Source organism: Alligator mississippiensis, chromosome 2, assembly GCF_030867095.1.
Source record: "Alligator mississippiensis isolate rAllMis1 chromosome 2, rAllMis1, whole genome shotgun sequence".
NCBI classification, from domain to species: domain Eukaryota; kingdom Metazoa; phylum Chordata; order Crocodylia; family Alligatoridae; genus Alligator; species Alligator mississippiensis.
In genome coordinates, this window is record NC_081825.1 from 145,292,282 (window position 1) to 145,318,021 (window position 25,740).

At 44.8% G+C, this 25,740-nt stretch overlaps 1 long non-coding RNA gene across 1 annotated transcript in view; it reads right to left on the reverse strand.

Moving 5' to 3' along the window:
* Positions 1-7,989: 7,989 nt before the first annotated feature.
* The window catches only part of LOC132248604 (uncharacterized), a 41,462-nt gene continuing 23,711 nt past the window's right edge, over positions 7,990-25,740 (reverse strand). The window contains exons 2-4 of the long non-coding RNA XR_009459891.1: positions 19,790-19,907; positions 8,293-17,035; positions 7,990-8,171 (exon numbers count right to left, since the gene is read on the reverse strand). This is a non-coding gene — a long non-coding RNA (uncharacterized LOC132248604). The remainder of the gene's footprint in view (positions 8,172-8,292; positions 17,036-19,789; positions 19,908-25,740) is intronic.

Consider the following 25,740-nt stretch of genomic DNA (forward strand, 5'->3'; position numbering starts at 1 on the left):
CACTGTTCATTTTTCCTGCTGCTTGCTGCATGGTGCTGGGGGTGGGGGGCAGGTTGGCAATCTCTCTTGCAGTGGTACACAGAGGAGCACCAGAGGTAAATAGGGGGCGCTTCCCGGGTGGGGCACAACACACAAGTGCTGGCCTGCACACCAGCATTTTGGAAAGTCACTTTTGAGGCTATACTTACTGCTTCTCATTTTATCTCCCTTAGTTGGGAGAAGGAAGTAGGGCTGTATGAGTCTTCAGATCCCGCATCATATCCAGAGCCACTTCAGATGCTTCGGCATCTGAAGTAGCATGTCCGGATTGAAGCGGGGTCCCAGCAATGGTATCCGCAGTGGGTCGGGGGCATCCAAAGCGCTTCGGATCCACTTTGGATGCTTCAGACCCACGTTGGCCATTTTGAGGCACAATTAGAAGAGAGAGGGGAACCGGGGGAGGGACAGAGAGTGAGAAGCAGGGAGGGAGGGGGAATGGTGGGGAAGACTGATGTGTGTAGGTAGCTAGTGAGAAGGATTTCTCCCTGGCTACCTTTCCACTGGCAGCATCTATGGTGTGCGACTAGAAACAGCATAAAAACCTCTGTTTCCAGCCCTTCTGTGCCTTTTTCAGCTTGTTCCCTGTCAGCAGCTGTGTGAGAGAGGAATGTTTGGACTGAGACTTGCCTGCTCCTTTTTCTTGTTATGAAGGAGTAGTTAGGATTTAGCTTAGCTTAGCAATTCTATTCAATTATTATTAGTATTACAATTCAATTTATTTCTTTGAATTTATATTTGCTCTTTTTTTTGTGGAAACTTTGCAAAAAGAAAGGTGTATTTTCCCAGCCAGTGTTATCTATCACTGTGCAGAGAGGCACAGATTGCTTGCACGCACACATGCACGCACATACACAGAGACCCACAATATAGAAAAACAATCAAAGCACAAGAAGACAGACAAATATTCACAGGAGAAGAAGACACACCAATCATATATTGAGAGCACAAGACATAGATATATTACTTATAGGCCTGTGTGAGTTGGCAACGATCCAATCTGGGTTTGGATCCGGCCACTTTGGATGCCAGGGATCCGATCCAGAGCTCCAGACCAAGCTTCGGAGCCGCCTTGGAGATCCGGCCGTATCAAGACAGATATCTGTCTGTCTTGTTCTCCTGTATCTGTCTTGTTGTGCTGTGAATATGTGATCTGTGTCTTCTTCTGTAAATAATTAGGGCTGTGTGAAGCTTTGGACAGAGCTTCATATCAGGAGAAGCTTCAGATGCTTCGGCGTCTGAAGCAGCTTGTCTGGATTGAAGCGCTGGCTTCATTAGGCTTTCCGAAGTGGTTTGGAGCTTCCAAAGCTCTTCGGAAAAGCTTTGGAGCCGCTTCAGAGATCCGGCCATAGGGTATAATGGGGAATCAATGAAATATCTATAACTTTGTTGTTTTTTGTCTGATTTAGATAAAACTTGGAGAGATCATAGCCTGTTCTGAGAGCACGGAGTGTGCCAAGTTTCAAGAAGATAAGTGCGGGGGGGGGTTGGGAGAAACTGTACCCCACATTCTTGAAAGCAAAACTCATGTCACATCTGTGTGTTACACCACAGGGGGGTGAAAACTGCAGGGATGGTAGCCCCTTGTGAGGTCACAAAGCCTGCCAAGTTTCAAGAAGATCAGTGCAGAGGCTTGTAAACCATCATGTAAAGAAATCCATAATGAATGCACACTAAAGTAAATATGTACATTATTAAGAATTATGAATTATTACAAATTATGAATTGCCTTTACACACTTTAATATTTGAGTTGTTTATGGCCACCAGTACTGCTAGGGCTTCTCTTCTGTCTACTTGAATTGTTGCACAAGTTCTGCAGGTCCATTTTGTATTATTCTCACCCTCCTCCTGGTTGCTGCCCACAAGTACTGCTGAGGCTTCTCTTCTGTGTACTATTTGAATTGAGGAGGCTTTCTTCACAAGCTTTGGCCCAAGCATCAGCTCGAGAATGGTAAGAGTTGCACAAGTTCTGCAGATCCATTTCATATTATTTTAGCCCTCCTCCTGGTTGCTGGCTCTGTTTGCTAATAAGCATATTATGGAATTGTAATTAGAGGATTGTTGCTGGCCACAAATATGGAGGCTTTCCTCTTGGTTGCTGGCCAAGACCTCAGGCAAATTCCCTCCCGGGGTCCAGGTAGTAGGCCCAGGCCTCTGGGCTCTTTGCCCCACTCACCCACTTCTGCCTTACACCTCTCTGTTGCACCCTTGCAACTTTTGAATTGCTGCTGGCCACAAAGCAAGCTGTGCTATGATCACTGCAGTGGCAGAAGTTGAGGCTTGAGTTTCTTTTCTGAATTGCGGAGGCTTTCTTCTTGGTTTCTGGCCAAGACCTCCGGGATCTGGGTAGTAGCCTCTTTGCCTCACTTGCCCACCTCTGCCTTACACCTCTCTGTTGTGCCCTTGTAACTTTGGACTCATCATTGCTGGATACAAAGGAAGCTGAGCTTTCTTCACTGGCTTTGCTCTGAGCATCAGCTTGAGTTGTACAAGTTCTGCAGGCCCATTTCATAGTCTTCTCACCCTTCGCCTGGTTACTGGCCATGTCCCAGCAAATTCAGGCTGAGGTACATGTCTTCTGACACCCACCCACCACTCTGTCTACTTGAGGCTTCTGTCTCCTTGAGGCTTCTGTCTCATAGATTCATAGTTGCTAGGGTCGGAAGGGATATCAATAGATCATCGAGTCCGACCCCTCGCATAGGCAGGAAAGACTGCTGTGTTCAGATGACCCCAGCAAGATGCCCATCTAACCTCCTCTTGAAGACCCCCAGGGTAGGGGAGAGCACCACCTCCCTTGGGAGCCCATTCCAGATTTTGGCCACTCTCACTGTGTAGAAGTTCCTCCTAATGTCCAGTCTAAATCTGCTCTCTGCTAGCTTATGGACATTATATCTTGTGACCCCAATGGGCTCCTTCGTGAGTAGAGCCTCAACAATTCCCTTCTGCGCCCCCCTGAAGAATTTATAGGCAGCCAAGAGGTTGCCTCTCAACCTTCTCTTGCGGAGGCTGAAGAGGTCCATGTGCCCTAGTCTCTCCTCATAGGGCTTGGCCTGCAAGCCCTTAACCATACGAGTGGCCCTTCTCTGGACCCTCTCCAGGTTATCCACATCCCTCTTGAAGTGTGGCACCCAAAACTGCACACAGTATTCCAACTGTGGTCTGACCAGCTCCCGATAGAGGGGAAGTATCACCTCCTTCACTCTATTTGTCATGCATCTGCTGATGCATGATAAAGTGCAGTTAGCTTTTCTGATGACTTCATCACACTGACGACTCATGTTCATCTTGGAGTCCACTAGGACTCCAAGATCCCCTTCTGCTTCCGCGCTACCAAGCAGGTCATTTCCTAGGCAGTAGGTGTGCTGGACATTTTTCCTCCCTAGGTGCAGCACTTTGTATTTCTCCTCGTTAAATTGCATTCTATTGTTTTCTGCCCATTTGTCCAACCTGTCCAGGTCTGCCTGTAGTTATTCCCTGCCCTCTGGTGTGCCCACTTCTCCCCACAGTTTTGTATCATCTGCAAACTTGGACAGAGTACACTTCACTCCCTCATCCAAGTCACTGATGAAGACATTGAAGAGTATCGGTCCAAGGACTGAGGCCTGTGGGACCTCACTGCCCACGTCCTTCCAGGCTGATACTGACCCATCCACCATCACTCTCTGGGTTCGACCCTCTAGCAAATGTATAATCATCCAAGTCACAGCCTCTTAACTTGTTCACCAGTATGGGGTGGGATGTCATATCGAAGGCCTTCCTGAAGCCTAAGTAGACAATGTCAACCCCTACTCCTGTGTCCAGGTGTTTTGTAACCTGGTTGTAAAAAGAGACTAGATTAGTCAGGCATGATCTACCTGCTACAAACCCGTGATGGTTTCCCCTCAGCATAATTTTTCCTGCTGAACTCTTGCATATATGAGCCTTAATAATCTTTTCAAAGACTTTGCCAAGGATGGAGGTGAGACTGACTGGCCTATAGTTGCCTGGATCCTCCTTCCTCCCCTTCTTGAAAATGGGGACCACATCGGGCCAGGTCCTGGAGGACTGGAAAAGGGCCATGTGCCACAAGTGTTCAAATATTCTTGCCAGTGGCTGTGCAATGACATCAGCCATTGCCTTCAGTATCCTCGGATGGAGCTCATCTGGGCCTGCCAACTTAAACGTATCCAGTTGTTCCAAGTGACTCTGCAATATCTCAGGGTAAACGGTTGGTAGTCTGGTGCCCTGCTGTTGTCTCTCTACAATCCCATTGTGAGACTTGTCTTGCCCCTCATTTGGGAACACTGAGGCAAAGAACTCATTGAGGAGTTCAGCCTTGTCCCCCCCTGTCTGTCACCAATTCCTTTTGCCCATTCAGTAGTGGTCCTACTCCAATTCTTTGTTATCCTTAATTTGGGATGCCTTCCTCAGCTCCATGGTAGCTTTGGCCTTTCTAACTGCCTCCCTACAACTGCGAGCTAAGGAGGTATACTCCTCTGTAGTAATCTCTCCCTGTTTCCACTGCTTATATGCTCCCCTTGAGTTTCTTCTCTCACTTGCAGAAGGAAGTAAGATTTTAAATAAATAAGGATATCAGGAAGTAGTTTAAGTAACAGAACATAGTTTAAATAAATAAGGATAACAGAAAGTAGAAAGTCCACCCCCACCCCACCTGAGGGGGGCCCCTCCCTCCCTAAGCTTTGTGGCCAGCAAAGATTCAAAAGTTAAAATGTAACAGAGATTAGCATGGCCCAACTCAGCCAGCCAGCTGAGTTGGGCCAGCCAGCCATACATCTCTACCTGAGGGGGTCCCTAAGGGACTGTGGTGGTATCACTTACGTTCGAGTTCTAGCCCCTTCTTTCTGCGATTACTCAGACTTACGCCCCCTGCGGTTAGTTCTATTCTCGCTTACCATATCTTGATTATTTTAAGATGTTATTAGTCGGGAGGTGTTCCTTATTTTCTACCACAGTTAGACACCAGCAATCTATGTAGGGATTTACTTGGGTCACAACCTCTCCTGTGATTCTTCCAGTTGCCACCCAAAATTTAAGTCATCGATTGAATCACAGTCTTATTTGGGTTAAATCATTTTCCTTATTTTTTTGTGATTTATTTTTACATCTATAACCAACCCACAGCTAGACAGACTGTGATTGTTGTATGCTATTCAGGTAAATCTTAATTTTAACTTCAGAAATATTCAGCTGGCTCCACTCTCATATAATATACAGTTTAGGATAATTGTAACTTAACAGTTTGAACTAAACAAGGAATTTTTACTTTTTTTTTTTCCATTTCTGTCTTTATCATACAGGCCGCCCTGTCTCCAGGAGAGATCTTATCTCACCAGATCTCTCTGTGTATTCCTGCTTCTTTAAGGGTGAGGGAGTAGCTGTCACTCAGGCTCTTTCTCCCCTTAAACCCTCTAGAGCCTGACTGGCTCCACTAAATGTCCAAACACAATAAAAGAAAACAATAAACCCAGCTTTCACTATAACCTGAAAGGCAGCCACTTTTCTCTCCTTGCTGCTGTCTTGGCTGACATTCCTTCGCCTTTCAGAGTATTTTTTTTTTAAAGATGAATACTCTTTGCCAGCAATTACCAGCTTAACAGGATGTGGTCAAGCTGTCTCCTTCAGTCAGAACCAGTCCTCAGGGTTCTCTCTCCCCCAGCAGCCTCCTCGGGCTTTCTTCTGCTGATTTCTCTCATTCCTCTCTCTACCAGCGCACCACCCCTCCCCTCCTGGGGCTGCTCTATCTTCATGGAACAACTGATGTGGAAATGGTGCTCTCCCTCCATCTTCTCTGCTCCTCTCCACTCAGTCTCATTCCCTGAAGTAAATATCTGTTTTTTAACCAGTTCCTCTTCACAGGGACTATGCCTGGGTGCCCCCACCTGAGGGGACCCCTACCTCCCTACTTAAGCTTTGTGGCCAGCAAAAATTTAAAAGTTACAATGTAACAGAGATTAGCATGGCCCGACTCAGCCAGCCAGCTGAATCAGGCCATACATCTCCACCTGAGGGGGCCCCTAGGGGACCATGGCTGGGGCCCCCCACTTGACACAGCCACCTTCCTTCTGGAACATGTTTAGTAACCAGGAAGGGGTGCAGGATGCCCTCCCTCCTTCTCCCCCACCCACTCACCCACCCAGGTTCTGGTAGAGAACATTGTAATGCATTGCTAAAGTCTTTATAGAATTGCTAAAGGCCCTGGGAGGTCCATGCTTGCCTCTAGGGGAGCATGGGTTTGCTTAGTCTTCTTTCTTGCAACAAATGCTGGCTGCACACTAGCACCAGCCAAGCATTTGACCTCCCTCCATCCAATAACAGTCCACCCTGCAACTTTTAAGTAACGCCATGACTCCATAAAAGTCATGCAGTCATCATCTCTCTGAAAAGCACCCCACACACCTCACATTGGACATGCATGCCATATAGACCAAAAATAAAACACTGCTGGGTCACAGCCAATAACCAGGAAGGGCCAGTAACCAGACTGGCTGCTTGCCTGCCTGCCTGCCTCCCTCTCGCTCTCCCACCATGCAGCCCTCCATCCATCCATATCATATCAAGGGATTACTCAAGGGACCTTGGGAGCATATTGTGAATGGGTGTTTTACCCTATTGTAATGTGTTTGCTGGCAATAGCTGTACTGTAAAAAACTATTCACCAGTTGACTACCAACGGCATTGTTGAGTAAAACAAGACTTTGTATACTGTTTTAGCTTTATTGTGTTTTCTCAATTGAATTGATTGTAATTCAATTTATTGTGAAAAAAATAAAGATGGGGAACAAAAAATTCTGATTTGTATTTGCTCCTGCTTAATTTCAGGGCATGGACCTGGGAGCTGGGGAGCAGTTTGCAGCCAGCCAGGGGCAGGAGTGCAGTAGCTTCTCAAGCTAGACACAAAGCTGTTCAGGACCCATATTTCAGATTGGTTGGCTTCCCCTTCAGGTACATCAATAATATGTCTGGGGATAGCCATCTGCTGCATAACTCTTCTGACCTCTCTATAGGGAGCAGAGTGCTTTTTGAAACCCTGGCTTTGGCTAATTAGCAGCTCCCTGCTTAGTTGAGACCCATCTGATAAGGACATGCCAATACCTAGTGTAGGAGAAGGAGGTATTACACATTTCTTGAATTTGGATGAAAAGAATTTCTCCCACAATGATGCATTCTTTGAATACACTTAATTCTGAGAGGCCTAGAGGTAGCGGAACAGATTACCCTGGGCTGCCCTGGGAGTGCTGGCCCTGATTTTCCATTCACCTTCTCCCTGTCCTTTGAGAAGGTTGAGAGGAGAGAGATGGCAAGAGAGGACAAATCAATCCTGAACAAAATCTGATGAGCTCTCTCCAGGGGAGAAGTGGGTTGCAGGCAGTCGGGAGGGGTGGCAAACCTGGCTCTGAAATGTGCTGCATGCGGGATTTTGTAAAGAAAATATTGCATCCCAAAGAAAGACTTGAAAAGAAAATCATTTTTTTGCATCGCACCTCCCATAATAGTACATCCTGCAAAGAAAAATCTCAGAAAAAAAAGAAGAAGCTGTTTTGGAGCTGTGGCAGCAGGCGTTAGCCCCAAACTCCCACCTCCCTCAGTGACCATGCATATGAAATGCATTATAATGCATTAAAGACTTGCAAAAGTCTTTAAAGGCTTGCTAAAGGCCCTGAAAAGTCCATGCATGGAGAAATTTTGCAGTTTGCCTGCTTGCCACTGGGGGTGGGTGGGGTTACTTAGTCTTTTTTCTTACAAGAAATGCTAGCTGCACCCTAGCTAGCACTTAAGTATTTGACCTGTCTCTGATAACAGTCCACCCTGCAATTCTTTGCAACTCTTTCCAGTAATGCTATGACTCCATAAAAACCTCCCAAGCACAGCATCCCCACACTGAGGCAGGTGTGGTCTCTGAAAAACAACCCAACCACCCACCCACCCCAAAGAAAACATGACACATATATAGAGCAAAAATAAAACACTTTTTTTGAAAATGCTGCAGCTTAACAATATTAAATATATATAAAAAGTAAAAAACATTAAAAAAAAACGGAAAATCTGAACATATTTCACTCTCCTCTTCACTGTCTTCATTCATTACTGGACTGGTTGCCACCCCCGATGAGTTCCGCCCAAGAAAGTTTTCTGCAAGGAGGAGGAAAAAGGAAGAAGAGGAAGAGGAGCGGGGTTTGGAGCACAGGTGAAAAAACAGACTTTTGCCCCCCACACACACATGCACACACACAAGGTTGGTGGGACATATTACCTAAATATCACCTGAGATGCTGCATATCCTGGGCGTCAGGTCTGGCATGCAGCGTCCCACCCCTGGACTTTTTTTGTTGTGGTTCTGAAATGGAATGTGATGAAGTTCAGAAGGTTTGCAATATTGAAAGAAGTCATGTAACCACTCACTCCAAAGTTTCAAACTACTTGCAAAAAACTACCATTACTGTGATGCTGCAGCTATCATCGGAAGCTATGTCCACTGCAGTGGCAGCACATGACAGGGGGGATGTGGGGGGTGCAAGGACAGGAGGGTATATGGGCTGGGGGGAGGACATGCACCATAGGTGGGGGGGGGTGGAAGAATTAAGAAGGGGGAAGAAAATTAAGGGATTATTGGCCTTCCCCATTTTAAAATAATAATAAATTTTTCTGGGCGGACCCACCCTAACCTGAACCTATGGCCACTCCACTGTGTGCTGTGAGGGAGGAGGGAGGGGTAAGGAGTGATGAGGGTAAAAAAGAACATGCAGCGTCACCTACTGGCTAAAGGCTGGAACACAGCGCACCCTCGTGGCAAAGGGGATTAGTTAGAAGTCTTTGGAGTCTCTGGCTGTTTGCACGAACAAATCCACAGTTGGAGCGGTATAACTGGACAGCGCCATAAATGAACACATCTTTGAGTAGCGTTAGTTTAAGGTGCTAAATGGACTTTAGAGCAGAGGGAGATCCCAGGTCATGCAAACACAAACACAGTTGCATCAGCATAAATAGGAAATATTGTTTCGTCTACACATGCTGTGTGTGTGTGTGTGTGTGTGTGTGTGTGTGCGCGCGTGTGTGTGTGTAGTAAAAGAGCTTACAATTTAAATAGCCAAGATTGACCAGGGATGGGTGTGGAAACATACAAGCACAAAAAAATTAAGTTCCTCACCCAAGATCAGTACAGCAAAACAGTTAGTAGATCCAGGCATAGAATCCATGTCTCTGGACTCTCAGGGTAATGCCCTGTGCACTATTAGATCATACCCCTCGCTCTCACCACCACCAAATGCTTGCCACATCTCATACCTCATGTCATATTCTGCATCTCAAATTTATTTTTATATTCATTCAATATCCTGAACTATACTGGTGCTATTAAATCACTTCGGCTCTATCAGTGGTTTAAGCCAGCAGATAATTACTGATACATGCATTCACCTTTTACTGAGCAGAGCAGTGTCTATGTTGATACTGCCTTGAGTTGCAGTTGTTCTGATTTCAGTTGAGAGAGGCGGCTAGATGTATTAGTCTGACAGGTGAAATTGCTTTGATTTGCTTGCTAATAATTATTGAGGAAAAAGCTCTCTGCAAAGGCAGCTTCTCATTATGGATTTTTTTTTTATTACACCTAAGTTTTAATCTTCCACAAATAAGAGCACTGGGCAAAGTTCATCAGGATTTATTGCCTGTCTTGACATATAATCAACAGGTTGAATGGCACTGCAGAGTTCTGAGCAGTCTGTTCTATGAATCAAGATAATAAAAATTTATAACATTACGGGGTTTGGTGCAAAAAGGAAATTGAATTGCATCCATATTTCCAAACAGAAAACTTCACCCTACAATTACACAAGATAACTGATATTTATTTGCTAGTGTTTTCTGAAATAAATGACTGCTTAAACAAAGTCTCTCGGTGTCAGTTCATCAATCAAGCTAATTTGTACTAAGCCAACACACTTGCCAGTGGCACTTTCTTTTAGATGATAATGCAGTGGTGTGGCGGCGAAGTTCCCCCACAGGCTAGTGAGGGAGAGAAGGGGGGACCCGCAGGCCCCAGACCCCGAGAGCAAGCCCCCAGAGGGGCATACGTACCGGCTGAGGAGCAGCGGGAGGAAGAGCCGCATCCGCAGCTGCAGCCGCGCGAGCCTCCATTACGCCGGCTCTGGCAACAGCTGTTCCTGGCGCGGCGAACAGCTGAGCCAATCCCAGCGGCCATAGCAGCTGCGGGAAGGTTTAAAAACGCCGGCAGGACAGGGAGAGAGGGGGAGCCAGGGAGAGAGAGTACGGGTGTGCTACCTGTGCTGCGGGCTCACACACGGAGTGGAGAGGACCCAGCCTGCGGGTCTCAAGCAGGCAGCTTAGACAAGAGCTAGAAGCCTTTCGCAAACAGCAGAGTGAAAGGCAGTCAGAGAGTGCAAGCCGAGGCACTCTCTCTGCATCCTGAAGCGGCTGACGCTCAGGAGGCAGGGGAGCGCTCTGCCGACGGTAGGAGAGGGGAGACAGTGGAGGCTCCAGGATGGGGCTGGAACCAAGGGGAGCACCCACCAGCTCCCCCTGATTCGGAGGAGTATTTTCTGTAAGATAGGAGCAAGGAGGAATCCCTCCCAGCAGGAGGGAGGATGACCGGAAACCAGGGAACCGGTCTGAGGCCATCATACTGGGCCTGGAAACATCTGGAACGCATCGCCCAGCGGTTGGCGTGTGGACGGGGTGTAGGGGAGGCGAAGCCCTGTGGACCACCGCGTCAGACAACCGTGAGTAACACCGTCTATCGGGAGGCCCCACCCAGGATAAAGATCTCCACTGTAGACCCCTCTGAAGGTAATTGATTACATCCAAGTCGTGGCAGGCGAGTTGAGGGGAGGGGCAACACCCCGATAGGCCAGGTGGAGCGAGGCGCAGGCTCCACAAGTGGCATTAGCAAATTGCAACACAATCAGAGGCCAATAATTTGATATAATTCCTGCATGGAGCCTTTCTCTTTTTAAGGGCCAGATTGATTAATTCACTCTTGTGCCAGTGAAACATTTCTACAATCCCCTTCTCCCCATTTTCTTTGAAAGATTTCAATTTTTTGTCAAACCCCCTCAACCTGAAATTGCAAAATGCTTTCAGCCAGGATATTTTCATGATGCTGGAAAAATCAAGTTTTTGGCTTTTGTGGGTTTCAGGGTTCCTGAGGAAAACCCCCTTAAGTGGTTTAAAAATGAGAAATGTCCTAAGGATGGTCTAGCTGTGATTAGAAAGCCATGTTTTGTTGAAAACATTTTTTTCACAGTGTTGAACAGCTTTAATTGGCTGAGAAGGAGCAGTGCTTAGAGCATAGTGCTCTGAATTGAACTGACTCTGTGCACCTTATTACACCAAGGCTCACTGAAGAGCCATTAAAGTAAATAGAAATACAGCATTGCAGCTGAGACCCCAGGCACAATCTGAACCCACAGAAAGATGCAAATCATGAACATCTATTCTACCTGCTTGTACCTGAGTGCAATTCTTTCCTGTATAAAATAGTCTATAAAAAGGGAGGGAATATGCATATCTCTATAGCATCAATGGCAAACTGAACCTTTTGAATATATGTTTAAATGGAAAGGAGATGCAGTAGCCATCTGAAAGAGTGACCTGTATAAAGAAGAATAATTAGGTGCAGTTAAGACAACCTGGATGAAATGAAATATATTTTTCCAACGCCTAGTTAAGGAATTTGAAAGCATTTTTAAGAAATGGTTAGGAGGGAATTACAATATTTTTCATATTTATTTATTCACTTTTTCACACAGTGGCTGCATCTACATGAGACACTGACTGTGCACTAGCTCATTACTACTGCACAGTAGCTTGTTACTACCGTGCAATAGCTTGTTACTACTGTGCAATATTGTCATGCAGCATGAAGCTACGAAACTACGCAAACTATCGTACATTAGTAATGAGCTACCATGCAGTCAGCATCACCAAGAAGTCATGCAGAGACACTACTGTGCAGTAATGCCAGCTACTTGTATATCCAAATACTAAATTTCTGCACAGTAACAATTGCGCAGTCAGTGTTTTGTGTAGATGCCACCAGTGGTCAACTTACACAAAGTTGTATTCTCTTGTGCAATGACTGCCCATCTCGTTGTTGAGACAAACTGCTAAGTTTCTGGGAAAAGTGTCCCATTTATACAAGTGACAGCAGCTATATTGTCCAAGTTAAACATTACAAAGGCTCTAAATTCTCGTATTTAATGCATAATTTGAGTGCTCAGCTGGGATCAGGAAGGGTGATGTTTCCTGTTATGGTATCATAAAACACTTTTCAGGCATATTAAACATGTTTTATGCCTTCCTGTGAAGCATCTGCCATTGACCACTTGAAGACTAGCTATTAGACTAATAACTCCACAATCATTCTTACTGTCCTTTAGCAAGTGAAAAAAGATGCTTCAAAAGCCAAGTCTAGGGACATCAAGATAAAAGTGTACATTTTCAGGGTCTTTTTTTAATGATTTAATGAATGCTTTATTTTTTTAAGTTATATTTTATTTGGCACCAGGAATAAAGTTAGTCAAGAATAATGAAGAAATAAGCTGGCTATAAACATTATTGATGAAATCTTGTCCCCAGTACAGTAAATGGAAAAACTCCTATTCATGTCAATGAGACCAGGATAGTACCTTCATTAGCATTCAAAGGCCAAGTCACACAATATTCATATGGTCAGTGCTTTTTCAGTTACAGGTCTCATTTTTAAGCAAAATGATATCCTGGGAAACCCCTGATATTATATATGTTTAAACATGCTTATATCTGAATAGCTTATTCTCTTCTCCCACAGAAAACTCTATAACACATCTTTAAACTATTAAAAATTGTGCTCATACTAAAAGGATTGTATGACTTTAAATAGGAACATTTAAAGCAAGAGAACATTTGGGTAGAAAACTACATGGAGCATAACTTGCTAATATAACCTTTAAGCCTCAATTCAGAAAAATATATAGGTACCCACCTCATTTTACTCATGTGAGCCTGGATCTGAGTTACAATCTACTGCTTAAATAGAAACAACGCCCTGAATGATAACACGGGCTATATTTGCCACTTATGTGTCATTAACTTGTAAAATATTAATCCATGTTTACCTCCACTGTCAATACATACATACCACAAGATTCATCTCATAACGTTTTCAATTAAGCTCATGATCTCATTTAATGCAATCTTTTTCTTCACTATCTGACCTGCCCATGCAACATCCCATATTATCCTTTTTAATAATTATTATGATTTATTTTACCCCAAGCCTGAGTGAGGCAGTAGAGAAACAGATGGGGAGGGGGGTTGTACTTATTCTGTTTCATATCAAAATACACACATACATTAAGTCAATTTGGTAAGTACCAGTGCTGTGTCTAGTACTGACCAACAAAATGTAGTGCCCCTCTAGGCACTTATGAGCATAAAAATGAACTGAGAAACCTAGTTTAATATAATAGATGGTAGGATTAACAGGGGAGAAACTGTAGAATCTCTTTCACTAAAAGCGTTAAGAGAAAATTAGACAAACAGTTGTCTGGGATGGTTTAGACAGGGATGTTCCTGTCTTGAGCAGGTGGTGTTGAAATTGATGATCTGAGGTCCCTCTCAGACCTATTTTTCTATGATTCTATGATTTCTGTGCCTCACAGAAAAAAATGGAGGATGGTCTTGAAATAACAGGCAATGAATGTATTAATAATCTATACCATGTTGCCCAGTGCCATGTAGGGTTGATTCCTACAGAAAGGAAAATATTCCAGGCCTAGGGGACAGAATAGAAGATAACATAGAGATAAAATGAAAGGATAAAGACAAAAGAAGAGGTAAGAAGGGACAAGTCTTCACATGAGGACTCTGGACCCAGATTGGGTAGTCACCTCCCTGCTACCCTGAGTTAGGCTCCTACACTCTGGTGGTGGCTGGGAGTACAGACGTACAATAGCTGTGGCTAGGTTATTGGCTGGGTCTAGGCAGTTCCTCTTGGGGACCAAAGCATTAGCAGCCTACCTTTGTCATGAAGACCCAGGTTAGGAACTGCAGTCAAGAACCAAGAGCCATGAGGCAAGGTCAGAGCCAGATATCCAGAGATGAAGGTAGGAATCAGAAGCCAAGAATAAGATGAGGCTCAGTAGTACAGGGGACTAGGGCTGGAGGTGGAATTGAGAGTAAAGAAGGAAACAGAGCTCGAACAGGGAGACCAGACTGGGAAGCAGAAACTCAGGAGGAACTGCAAGCTGAAGAGCTCTGAACAGCCAAAGAACTGCTTGAGGAAGGGACCAGGCTAACAGTTCCTGTCCAGTCCCCTGCAGCCAATAGGACAATCATGAACAGCTGCAGTCAATCTAGGATTCAGCAGCTCCTACCAGGCTGGCTGGGAGCCCTTAAACCTCACAATCCCTCAGTTAGTGTGGGGGATTTTTGGTACCAAGCACACACCATGCTCATGGTGCCACTCTTTTTGCTCAGTACCTAATGCTGAGAGTATTCATGCAGGACATGGAAGCCCGGAGTTCTAAGCTCAGTTCTCTTGCCACCCCTTCCTCCCCCCCCCCACCCTGGCTATGAGTCTTGTTCTCTTGGACCAATAGGGCAACTTCAACAGAAGAGGTGGAAGGTAGCACCATTCTGCCTACAGCATAACCTGCTGGTTGGGACAGTCTCCTGAAAAGCAGGTGATATGGGTTGGAATCCCCTAAAGCTGAAGAGGGCCTAGGACCCAGGACTCTTGTGTGACTTGTGTTGAGCTACATATACAGGAAACCCTCACTATTCGCGAATGCCAAACCCTCATCTTAAATACACATTTCCGCCCCCCAGCACAAATATCTTAAATACACTTACAAGAGCTCCTCAGGAGCTTTGTGCTTGCCCCTGCCGGGCTCCCACCTCCGCCACCGGTGGGCTCCCACCATCACCAGTGCAGCCGTGCCCCCGCCCTCCCCCAGCCACTGGGGGCTGATTTTGCCATTCTCAGGGATCTCAAGATCGTATGCTCTCAGTGTCACACAGCCATTAGTCATTTTCATATTGCAGAATTTAGCACAGTGAATTCATTGCCTTTGTGATTTTAAAGGCAGGAGAAATAAGGGCTAAATTCTGAAGCCTTTGTTCAGTTTTTTTACCCCCATCTTTGCAGAGTTTCTAGTGCTCCTGGCATTATCACATGATGCCCAGCTTCTTCACCTTTACTGTGTACTGCCTTTCTCCCCAAGCTGTCCACTGACTGCACGGTGTAGGCGCTACTGGGTAAAGGAGAACTTACTGAGTTACACACTATTCTCTGCCAGCCAGGGTGGCAGCATGCAGCCCGGGGTGACTAGCCTTAAGATGGAATGCTCATACTTAGTCTGCACACATCACAACTTTCTATTGCTTATACTTCACATTGCCTGTGTACTATTTTGTCTGACAGAATTTTAAAAAATATATTTCCAGAATGAAGTCTGATATTCTTCTGTATAAACCTGAAGTGGAAGTATGATGTTACACTGGTGTAAAATTGATATGAGAACTGTATTCCACCCACCTTTGGTATGAAATAATGAATATAAAATGATACGATGAAGTCTTTTACTCCCCTTTAAAATCCACTATGTCTACTTCTCATGAAGAAACAAAAATATATGCATCCCTTAGAGACAGGATCCAGAGAGTCTCAGTGCACACTCTAATACACTGGTAATGTTTATTACCACAATTGGTTTGACAACATCACATACACTGAGCCAATTAGGATGGTGTCAGATGAGGAAGAACCTAAAAGTGTGTTACACTTATATGTGGCTAGTGGAGAATTCAGACAATCAAGATGAAATCACCAGTAGGTTATAAAAAGTTCTTACAAAATTATATTTCCAAAAATATAGAAACTTTTCATAAAACACTGTGAACATTGTTGAAAGTTTCTATTGAGAATTTCCATAACATTTTATTGTCTTTTATCAAAATCCTATTCAATAAAAAAGGATGTGTGGTTTGGAGGGGGGAAGGGGGCTGCATTGTATTTTTAGTAAAAGAAAATGTTTGTTATAATCTAGAATGTAATTCTGATTAAAATTAAATGGAATAAAATGTCAAACTTTTCTAAGGGGAAAAATAACCTAAAAATAAAAAAATCAAAAACGCAGAAAATGGGTCTATTTTGAACCTGGAAAAATGGAAACAGGTTCCAAGTTTCCTACAAATCTGTTTTTTGACTAGCTCAGACAACTGAGTTGCTACTGTATTCAATATCACAACTTAATGAACTACTTGGCCTAATTCAGAAGTGGTGCATTTTAAGGACTCAGATCCCCTCCTGCTAATCTTCACTGTGAGTGATCCTTTACTCGTAGGAATAAGTATTTACACAGCCAGGCTTCTATTTTACCTGGTAAGCCAGATCCTCAGCTAATGTAATTCAGCACAGCTAATTTGGAGCCACTCCAGCTTACCTCCATTGAGGATCTGGCCCTATGGATTTATTTTCAGACTATATTGTTATTATTATTGATTATTTGTATTGCTGTAGGACACAAAAATGAACCAGAACTGCCTAGTAGAAGACACTGTATAAATGTAAACCAAAGTCATGGTCCCATTCCTAAGAACATAACATTTACATACAAGACAAAAAATACCAGACATAGAAACAAGTATATGAAAACAATGAGTCAGTACTGGGTGACAGGCAGCAGGCTCAGCAATAAAATTGAGAAGGAATTTTTAGACAAAACATTTTTACCCCTCATCAGAAAATGTCAAGCCATCAAAACAGAAACTTTGCCCTGGACCCATCAACTTCGATCAAATCTTTGTTAGGAAAGATTTCAAATCCAAGGTCATCACTGTAGAGAGAGAAACACCCTGGACTAGTCCAGAGTCTGGTTTTTAGGACACTCACCAGGGAAATGGCTGCCTTTCTCCCAGATCCAAACGGAATGGCCTTGTCACCAGGGTCTGACCATTCTAGGATGCCATTCAGGGATGACATCCTGCTGAAGTTTTTCCTTTTTATGGAAACCATTAATTATTAATTAGAGCATCTGCATTTCCCATGTCACAAGTGAGTTCCCCCTTCCCCCCCCCCCAAAAAAAAACCCTACAAAAAACAAACAACTCCCCCTCCCCAAATGTTTTAGTTTCATCCTGATGTGGAACAGAAATGCTTTGGAAATCTTGAACAGTTTTTTGTCTGAAAAACTGTTTCCCACCCAGAATACCAGAAAAAGAAGAACATTAGGATACTGTGTTTCTTCCCAAGTGCAAAGGGCAGTGCTGAAGAAAGCATTAGGGTGCCTGTTCGAGGATTTAAAAAAATGAGCAACAGGGACTAACATCACAAGCCGGTCAGAGGCATGAATCAGAGAGGTCAGGTAGGAAGTGAGGGCGGGGGGACTTTTTTATTGGACTAACTACGTAGCTGGGAGAGATCCTAGACAAGTTTTTAGCCTCAATTTATTCGTCCTCAGGTCACTTGTAAATGAAAAATTGCAGCATATGTCCGATGTACAGCTATATGGATCTTGGGCATTGTCACAACTGTCAAAGCCAGGAAAACTCAGATCAAATGGCTGCAGTTTTTTTTCAGTGCTACTCTCCCTTTCCAGTGCCACCTGTGCACTGTGTTCACTTAGAGCTAGAAAGCATGTAACACACCCTTACTGACTCCAGAATCATAAAAGTTCCCCCCTCCTGTGTCCTCTTATACTTCTGTGCCTCTTTCTTGGAAAGTTTTTCTCCAGCTGCATTCAGAAAAAAAATACTACTTTTCCCCCCACTGACATCAAATAAATACATGTCACCTGGCTGGATGTGAACCTGCTTTTCTCCTTTCCAGGCTTCAGACAAGCACATTGCCAACATGTTACAGGTGTCTAGCACAAGAGCAGGTTACACAAATTGAGATGAGAAGTGCTTTGCTGGTCAACAAAGCCATTTCACCATCCACCTGCCCATCTGTGAGAGCCATTCTATTTTATTTGAAGTGCTGGAGGTGTTTTAGCAGGTGTGTTTCTGTTCCACTTAAAGACCATAAAAAGGAAAGGCAAATTTAAAAAGTGTGCACAAAGGTGAGAGAACAAGGGTGAAACAGTTTTGGGTCTCCCTAGAGAAAAATAGTCCATATTGCCAAAAGGCTCCAAATGCAATGAAAATCCCCAAGCGCATCTGTCTGCCCTTTTCTTTTGTATCTTAAGCACAAAGGACCAATGGGTCTGTGCCAGTATGAAGCCCACAGACACCACACTGTGATTTAAAGCAGAGCTGGTTTTATGCAGTGGCTGGAGAATAGAGTCTGACTATGAGACACCTACATGTCCCAGTCTGACATCGGCATTAGTCTGCTGAAGTCAGGAGGGTGACAGCCTGTCATGAGAATACTGGGTTGTTGTATGGCCTAATTTTGTGCACACCGTGAAGTCAGTAGGGTCATACTGGCATCAAAGTGGTTTAATGGAGTGGTGAATTAGGCATACCGAGATATTTACATGGCCCCTTTCATGTTAATGTCTGAGCACCTCATGGTCTATGGTGCATTCTCTCTCACAGCATCCCTGCAATGCAGAACAGGGCTATTATCTCCATTTTACAGCTTGGGAAACTGAGACACAGGGAGACCAAGTCATTTAGGCCTAACCTAAATATCTCTAAATTGCTGGCCCTACACGACTTGGCCAAAGTCATACAGGAAGCCTGTGGCAGAGCTAGGAAGAAAACCAACATCTCCCAACCCCATGTTAGTACCCTCTTCACTAGATCATCCCCTCTCCCATGTCTGTACTACAGATCCCAGTGCCTTTAAAAGTAGTTGACAATTGGGAGGCAGGTATTAGCCAAGCCAACATATATAACCTGGTTAGTTGACAGTCCGTCCCTCCAGTGAGCAATAGACTGGGGTACAAAACATCTGCTCCACAGTCCTGATGTATCATATCAGCCAAGATTCCAGTTAAACTGTTTCAGGAAGGAGCCACAACTAGCTGAGTAGGTTGACTGCAGCCATCCCAGCACAACTCTGCTTTCTCTTGGATAAACAGTACCAAATTACACTTACTTCCTAGGCACTGGGCCCAGGTTCTCTCAGTTACACACCAGCGAAAATCTCAATTAATTCCACTGACTTTGCCAAAAAAGATATATATACACACACACAAAAGTACATTTCAGCCCACTCTGCCTCTCCTTTAATTTCTGGCCTTATCCAAACTGGATCAGGAAATCATTCCCTTCTAGTTTTTAATTCCTCCCTGAATCAGATAACAAAGGTAAGTTGGGAGCCAGGCATTTAAAACTAATCCTTCCTTAGAATTCAGTGAGGGTCAGGTCTGGCTTAGACCAAAGGTTTGTGTATAGCCTTGTTTTTTAACAACCCATTTTCTCCTGTTCCATCCCACAGCGACGATAAAGTGCTGAATTACTGGTACAACAATTATTTCCCTGGCAACAGACTAACATCCTAAGCTCTTTACCATGACTACATTGCAGAGTCATGAAAGAAGAGGAATTAGGTTGTACACCAGCACAAGACAACAATATTTTTCTCCCTACACATATGTCCTCAGTAGCATCAGGGCGTAGTAGCAGTTCTGGCAGTTTCAGTGAAATTGCTCATAGATCATTATACAAGCTGGTAGTAGTTGCACTATTCTTCTTTAAGGTGGATTTGGTGTCATGGATTCATGCCTTCTGGACTTTCCTAGAGTACAAAGTCTCTTTAAAGATCATGGCATTTTCTAGGACCATATCCCTTCTCCTTTTCCTACCTGGAGAGCCGTCATCAAAAGGACACAGCACTGGGTGAAGATCTGGGTGTTGTTCCTGACTATGCCACGGGCCTGTCAGGTGACCTGATACCCAATCACTTCCTTTCCTTGTGCCCATCTGAAAGATGAAGGTAGCAAGAAATGCTTTAAGTCTTATGTATGAAAGTGGTATGTGCACAACAAAGCGATGCAATTAAGACAATCTCAGTCTCTTCTTGTAATTCTTGTGCTCACCTGGGTTCAAAGACTGCAGTGCAATATGGCCCTGGAAAGGGTGGAAGGGAAAGCTACTTGTATCCTTCCAACCCCTTATGCACATGTGCAGAGACCAGTCACCATCTGAGGCCCTAACCACATTCATACGAAAGTAGGTCCAGTGATGGGGATTATCATCTTTGGTCCAGGTCTTCCAGGCATTGGAAACAAACATGAAATTACAACTGAACCAGAGACAGCTTGAGCACTCCCAGATCAAAAGGAAGCTTGGCATAGGGTTCAGACCTTGCAAATTTGTTTAATGTTTTCCCAGTTGCACCCTGTTCACTTTCCATTTCAGAATGGGTCTGTTCTTCACAGCATTACATTTTCAGTTTTTTGTTCAGTGCTGACATCTGGTGGCTGAGGGCGCAATAGCAACTGCCTGGGAGCGCCTAACAATAGCAACAGCGTTTCGGACATAAAGCTGGCCAACTGTTGCCTAATTTTCTAGTATAACTCTCCTCCACAGAATATTTGGGATGCTGCCCAGATCAAAGTAAAATAAAATAAAGAGAAGCACAGAACTGAGCTGAAAGGATATGTGTTGACCATTCTGAAATGCCTGTTTATGCTAATTTATTTATTTATTGTTTTTCCTGGCTAGGAAGTAAAAAAGCAATTGTGATGTGCAGATTGGAGGTACATACCCCTTTGTGTTCCCATTCTGTAACCTCATCCTACCAGTTTCTTGCCTTCTCTGAACTCAGGTTAGGGACCTGCTCATTTTCACAGAAGAGTTACAGTGCACTGTGGATGGCATCAGAAATAATCCATCAATCAATCATTTAGGTACTCTGAGAGGGATCCCCTCATAATCATAACTAATAATCATTAAGGGCTGCAGACAAGGATCCCCTCTGCTCTGTTTAATAATGACTTGATTATTACTACTATTTTTGTAATATGGCCCTGATGGTCTGCTGTCTAGTATCATTCATAGTCCATTGCTACTTCACAACATGGTTGTAAAACGTGTTTCACGAACATTTTAAACTAAATCTGAACAGGAGAAAATAACCATTCATGGCACAAGGCAGAGAAGAGTCAGGTGCTGTATATCTGTGGACTTAATCTAGATGGTAAATATTAATCATATCCTCATTGTATATTAACATAATAGGGATGCACGTAGCAGGCCCTATTCGATATGGATTCGGCCTGAATCAGGAACAGTGATTTGATTCGTTGATTCGGAGTGCTGTCCCCGATTGATCTGACCAAATCCAAATCTGGATATTTGATGCTGATTCAATGAATCAGCAATTCAGACACAGACACAGCTTTAAATTTTTTTTTAATTTTTTTTACATACCTTGAGGTACCAGCGTGGCTCGTGATCGCTGTGATGCTGGGGCACATGAAGCTTCCCCCAGGAGTGTAGGAGGGCCCTCCACATGGTTGGTGGTGAACCCAGAAGTGGACTGGAAGTACTTCCAGTCCACTTCCGTTCCGCTCCACTTCCAGGTCTGCCAGGGAGTGCGCTGGGGCCCCTCTGTGCCTCCCCAGCTTAGCGATTGGTTGCAGGGGGACCCCAGGTGCCCTCCCCAGACCCAGGAGGCACCAGTCACTGAGCTGGGGTGGCATGGGAGGGGCCCCCTGGCATGCTCCCTAGTGGACCCGGAAGTGGACCGGAAGTGCTTCTGGTCCACTTCTGGGACAGCTGCTGAGCGCGCTGGGGAGCCCCCCTGCACTTCTGTGGGATACTTCATGCACCCCAGCATTGCAGCACTCACAAGCCGCCTGCTATCTAGAGGTATGTAGAAAAAACATTTAAAGCTGTCTGTATGCCCAGATCTCTGAATCTTTCAGAATTTCTCTGAATCAATTTGGAGGGTTCCGATTTGATTTGGAGAGATTAAAGGGTCCTCTGATTCGATTCAGATTCAAAGATTCAGCCACTGAATCGGGCTGAATCGAATCAGGGACTGAAGTTTCACACAGCCCTGTAATGTAAGTGCAAGACAAAAAAACTGCTAAGGGCTGGATCAATCCTGCCTGCTAAAGAACTACACTTTGCTTCGCCTTAGACAAAGATGATCAGTCCATACAATGGCAGTCTTTCCAAACATACACCCTTTTCCAAGTGCAATTCTACTGTCCCCAGCAGCCTTATCTGAGGTTGTGGGCAGCCTCTGGGAGCTGCAGCTGCAGTACTCCTGCAGCAGGAAGCCTGGCTGGCAGCTGGAATTTGGTTCCGGCTGGCCAAACCCCAGTTTTAGGCGGTGCATGCTGCAACCACATGCACCACCCTGTGTTTTTTTGCATGGGTTTTTTTGACCCTGGGATCTGCCAGGTTCAAACCTCCCCCGCCCCCACACTGAAAAGTAGCAGTGCAGGGAACACTTGCATGTTCTGTGTGTGGCACCACAAACAGGTCTATGGCACCACATACTACATGTCCATCCTCATCTGGATATGCCTGAGTAGTCCTGCCAGCAGAGAACTGCAGGAGGATGGAAGGAGTTATGCAGGGGTCTTACGCCAGGAAAAGAAGAGGCTCTCTCTCCTAATGCATCAAGAATTACACATTTACACTGAATATAAAGGACACCATTACCACAGTTATTTAGGCCACAAAGTCTCCCTTCTCCATATGATGAAAGGCAGTAACCCGATAGTAACAAACTAAACAAGGTCACAGAATTCTCTCAACCCTCTAAATTGTTTTGCCCTTTTGATCCCCTCAACTCACTGCTCATGCTCTCGCTATTCTTTGGGATTTACCTGTTTCATCTACTTCATTCTCTGAAATAACATTTTCACCTTCAGCAAATTTTATACCTCACTAAGCTGGGAGCAAGATTTTTTTCCCCCTCTCGCGCTCTCTCCAGGGGTTGGCAAAACCAGTGCCTATTTTTTTTAATTTTCCTATACCTCCATAGACCATTGACACTTTTAAGGGTCTGTCTCAGTTTGTTGCCCTGGATATTATCATATGAGGTAATAGTTTGGGATTATTTTTAGTATTGATATATATAATGAGTGACATCAATGTTCTTGATGCTTTACAGGCCAGCAAGCAGAGAGGAGCCTTTCTCAAAAGAGCCTGCTATCTAAATGAAATGGATAACACCTTGACATTAACATCTAGACTGGGGTTATTAAAAAGGAAAGGAAAAAATAGAATACACAGAATGAGGTAAGACTATACTAACTAACACTGAGAAAAAACTAGGGCAGATTCCATGAGCAGAGATTATTTCACTGCATTCTCTATAATAGTTTCACTTTACTTTAAATTCATAATCACCAATAAAAATCTAAACTTTATGGTGCTTTTGTAATTGAGATACCTTTTAAATCAGGCTTTTTAGTTAGCTATATTTGTGTGACTGGCCTCCATTTACATATACAGTATATATGTAAATATTTTATATTTCTCACAGAAACCAAAACATGCAAGTTTAACCAAGAAATATTTTACAACCAACCAGTCCTCTTCAAAACAACATGCACTGTGAATAAAGCCCAGTGGTCTTTAGAGTTTAATTTGCACATTAATCTTTTTGGCTAGGGACAGACACTCAAAAAGCATGATCCTGAATTGATTCAATCTTTGTAGGTTAGTCTAACCTGGCTAGGCTAAATCAGTTTTGTAACTGGACAGACATCTCAGAAATGCAGGCACATGCCTGCAGTGGCTCAGGCTAGAAGCCGGGGGGTGCTAGAGCAGCCCTCCCTTCCCTTGCACAGGCTGAGCTGAGGGTGGTGTGGACAGGCCCTGGCAGGACTCTGATTATTCTTCCCCTCCTAAGCAGCCCTGCAGGGAATGTGTATCACCCCTAACTCAGTGTTTATCAACCCATTAAGAAAACAAAGCCTCTCTCCATTAACTAATGGAGCTCTTCTTAAACAGCTCTTCCAAGGAAGGACATTAAGCTACCTGCTGATTAGCTCCAAAAAGCTTGTCTGCCTGTCATCTCCCACAGCATGGACCGTAGCCAGCAAGTGGTCTGCTAGCTAATACACAAACACCTCACAGCAAGGCAGAGGGGAGGGGGAATAATCCCTATTTATCAGGGGGAAGCCAGGCAGATATTTTGTGCTTGCTAGTCTCTGCCGGAACTCCAGCCAGGGAGCAGAGGTGAGGGGCCAGCCCTGCTGTGAAGCAGAGAGCCCCACCCAGCCCAGAGAGCATGCTGGGATGCTGGGGATGTCTAGTTTAGCTTAAAGTAGCTAAGGGTCTTGGACAGACATTGCATAAACTGGTTTTACCCAAATCAAAGGGTCAAGTCTGATACTACATTCAACCAGGTTTATCTCAAACCGGTTTCAAACATTTTCAAACTGATTCATGTGCACTGAACATCTGTTCTGTTACAGGTTTAAACTGGTTTCTGATCGCTTAAACCGGTTTGTGTGTAATGTCTATCCCTAGCCTTCAGCACTTATTTCCAGCAATTACAGGTGATCACACTATAGCATTTCAAATAATGTTGTAAGTATGTTATGATTAGTGTGGCAGGGCCCTGTATGTGCCTGCCACTTTAAGGGCCAGAAGGCAGCAGCCGGCAGGTGCCTAATTAGGACAGCCATTTTAGATTCAGGGCTGCCCATATAAACAGGGCAGTTCTGATGCTGGAGGCCAGGCAACAACATCACCTGGCCACAGAGCTGCTGGTGTCATCTGGAGGTAAGGGAGGAGCTGTAGGGGATGGTAAGGAGGTTCCTGGTCCTGGGCATGACCTAAAACTGCACCCTGCTGGAAGTAGGTGGCCTGGTGGGGCTCCCAGTGGCATAGGAGCCCCCAGGAAATGTCAGGCCAGTTACCACCCCAGTGAAAGGCACGTTGGAGTGCCTTAACCCCTAGCCCCCACAACCAGGTGGGTTACCCCTTTGTTCAGAGGGTCTGGAAGGTGGACCCCAGAGGAAGAGGGTGAGGCCATGGACTCACAAACCTGACTGACATTTCCCCTGACTGGTCGATGCTGGGGCCAGAACTGGAAGGGTCAAAGGGCCAAGGGCCCCACCACAAGGAATGCCCAAGAGCTGCACACCTGAGGTTCCGAGTGGCCTGGAGGTGGGCCAGGGCTAGTAGTCCAAGGTCCCGGAGGGGGACCACAACCATGAATAGGAAGCAGCTCAGGGAGCCATGATGCTGAGAATGAAGGTAGATTAGGCCACTGGAATGGAGGGATCATAGAGGAGTTCAATAGTAGGATTCAAGGGCCCAGAGAGGGACCGGTGATTATGAGAACTATAGTTGCCATCTGCGAGGCTTGGGCTGTGGTGTAGGGGAGGAACGGAGCCGCAAATAGCGCCCCCTAGCATCGGGGCAGGAAATGGGGAGCCTCCTGCTTGATTAACATCTATTACATAAATAACAACAAGGCGTGGTGGGTGAGAAGGCGGGCGGTTAGCCCAGAAACAGGTGGGCGGGCTGCAGGGAAAGCGGCCCCAAGAAGGCCCCCTGTTACAATTAGACACTAGAAAAAAGTCAGATGACACCAGAGCAGACATTGGTGAGAGAAGATACCAAACAGAATTTTTTTTTTGAATCGCCAAAGCATGAAATAATATGAAGTCACCCAGCCACCTTTAATATTTTCTGTTTTTCAGGGACTGGAAAAGAGTGGAATAGGTACATAATTGGTAAAACAGTATCTCTTCTTCATTTCCCTGTATGTAAAATGGATATCATGCCCTTGCTGCATGGGGATGTGGGAAGGGAAGGCAGACAGGAGAGAAGATAC